This window comes from Schistocerca gregaria, chromosome X, assembly GCF_023897955.1.
Source record: "Schistocerca gregaria isolate iqSchGreg1 chromosome X, iqSchGreg1.2, whole genome shotgun sequence".
Lineage (NCBI taxonomy): Eukaryota > Metazoa > Arthropoda > Insecta > Orthoptera > Acrididae > Schistocerca > Schistocerca gregaria.
Genome location: NC_064931.1, coordinates 94,902,077 through 94,904,676, shown reverse-complemented (window position 1 = coordinate 94,904,676; position 2,600 = coordinate 94,902,077). Strand labels below are relative to the sequence as shown.

General features: G+C 39.8%; 1 non-coding gene across 1 annotated transcript; it reads left to right on the top strand.

Annotated features, from left to right (window-relative positions):
• Nucleotides 1–672: 672 nt before the first annotated feature.
• Trnaa-cgc (transfer RNA alanine (anticodon CGC)) lies at nucleotides 673–745 on the top strand. The gene has a single exon. It is a non-coding gene; the product is annotated as a tRNA-Ala (tRNA).
• Nucleotides 746–2,600: the final 1,855 nt, after the last annotated feature.

Below are 2,600 nucleotides of genomic sequence, written 5' to 3'. Positions count from 1 at the left end.
ATTAATGAGCACTGATACGTGGTTGATGCGGATGACCTGCCTTGCTCACAGTCCGTGTTCCGTATTCAGCTGTCAGCATGGTTTGATTGCCAGATGAAGGTCGCGAGTACCATTCTCGGCAAGACTAGTATTATTTTGTTGACGGGAGGATTGGGGTATGAGTCTGTTCAGCGTCGTAAGGACAGCTCTTGAGAAAAGACGTCCTGGTAGATTAAAAGTGCGTGCCTAACTGGGACTCGAATCTGTGGCATTTGCCATTGGGTGCTCTACCAACGACGACTCACGCCTGCAACCACAGCTTCCCTTCTACTAGTACCTATCTACTGTTTTGCAGCGGTAGTCAGAAGTCCCAGCTTCGAGTCTCAGGTCGGCACACAATTGTAATCTGCCAGGAAGTTTCAGATCATCGCACACTCCATAGCTTAGTGGAGATTCATTTTGGAAACTCGTGAGCTGCCGAAACAAGTACTGGCTTGAGCTTCCAAAGCTGATAGCAGTACCTGGAAGAGTGAAACTCTCATATATGCACCTGCAGTAGTGTCACCCAATGGTGCATTACAGGTAGAAAAAAAAAAAACACTGATCAGTCGAGAGGCTATGGTCGTATATATGTGTAGCTTTGGGCAACTTAGCTTAGATTCAGTACTCGAGATGGATAATAAATGAATACCGAGCGAGGTGGCGCAGTGGTTAGCACACTGGACTCGCATTCGGGAGGACGACGGTTCAATCCCGTCTCTTGTCATTCTGATTTAGGTTTTCCGTGATTTCCCTAAATCGCTTCAGGCAAATGCCGGGATGGTTCCTTTGAAAGGGCGCGGCCGACTTCCTTCCCCATCCTTCCCTCACCCGAGCTTGCGCTCCTTCTCTAATGACCTCGTTGTCGACAGGACGTTAAACACTAATATCCTCCCAATAAATCAATACATGAAATTCGTTTTATATTTTGTACAGGAAATAGAGATTACGGCGATTATACGGGAATAGGGATGTTTAGTATTCCATCACCCGTTTCCAAAATGGAGTATCAAAAGAAATAACAAATACCAGAGGCTAGCAAAGAATTTTTTAAATTAAAGAGATTTATTCTTTTAGTTTTAGTGTTGTTAACCCTAATATGAAAAAATCCGTATAACTCATCATGTTTTACAGCTAGTACTCAAGCTTTTTTATGTATATTTAACGACTTTAGTAATGCATACATGTAATATACTATTTTAAGTGATAAAAATTTGAAGCAGAAATATCATTGGCTGGGGATGTACACATGGTAACTACTATGATAAGCTATTTGAGCATTTGTCTTTTCGTAGAAAGAACCTCGAGTATCTGAGGAAAATCATTTATCACTTATATACTTGACGTTGGATATAATAACACAGTTCATGAAAGTATTACCGAAAGATAAAATCTGTCAGGAGTCTCTGCAAGAAGTTTCTTTATTTGTCAGAAGCGAAACTGACATTCTAAAAATATTTTACTTCATCTTCGCATAAAAGTGACGTCCTTAGGCAACAAAAGGAACCCATAATACATGTCGATTGTACCCAACATTTTGGAAAAGTACATAAAGTTTGGCTATCTGATGAGCCTCAATACTCACTTTTGGAGCTATGTCACTGAAAATTTTGGTTATGTCAGGGCGGCCTTCATCAAGACCGAATCAGGCCGGATGGAATACCAATATTATAGGAGGCTACTGCTTGCTATTTCACTGAGATGTACAGCAGACAAATCATTGCAGAGACAGAGCTGTGACATACGGTGAAAACAGAAAGTAAATATAAGTCAAAGGACACATGTGACCTGTGTAGTAAGTAGATGCTTTCATGATTATGTTTCAGTAACTATATGTATATACCGAAAAATCATCCTAATTACAAGTGTTTTGTAATTTTATGTTTTATAAGGGAGCCACATTGATGATACAAAGTGTACATCATAGCAAAAAAACTGATGTCAGATCCGGATTGAGTGCCGAAAAGAGATATGAAGTTAAGCTATTATAAAATCAGTAAAAAATCTTTATTCGATGGCATCTGTAACTGTACGAATGCTTTTCCACCATACACGGTAGAGTAAGTTGTTTAGCCATCAGTCATGAATAGTTTGATGCGGGCGACCACTAATTACTCTCTAACGCGAACCTTTCCATCTCAGAATAGCACTTGCTATTTACGTCCTCAATCATTTGGTGGATGTTTTCCAATCTCTGCCTTCCTCTGCAGTTTTTACTCTCTACAGTTCTCTTTAGTGCCATGGAAGTTATTCTCTCAAAGTCCTTTCTTCTTATCAGTATTTTCCACATGTTTCTTTCCTCGCCGTTTCTGCGGAGATCCTCCTCGTTCTTTACCTCATCAGTCCACCTAATTTTCAACATTCTTCTGTAGTATTATGATATCAAAGGACAAAACAAAGTTTCCGTAGCACCCTTTCGCTATCTTCCGTATCTCTTAACTGGTGTTGCCCTCAGATGAAATAAGTTATTTGAAGATCGAAGCATCAGACGTGTTAAAAGCTTTTGAATTATCATCTGCAACACTCTTTTTGTCTGAATATGTTGTCAATTAAAATGTAAATGTCGCATGGCATTGTTGGTT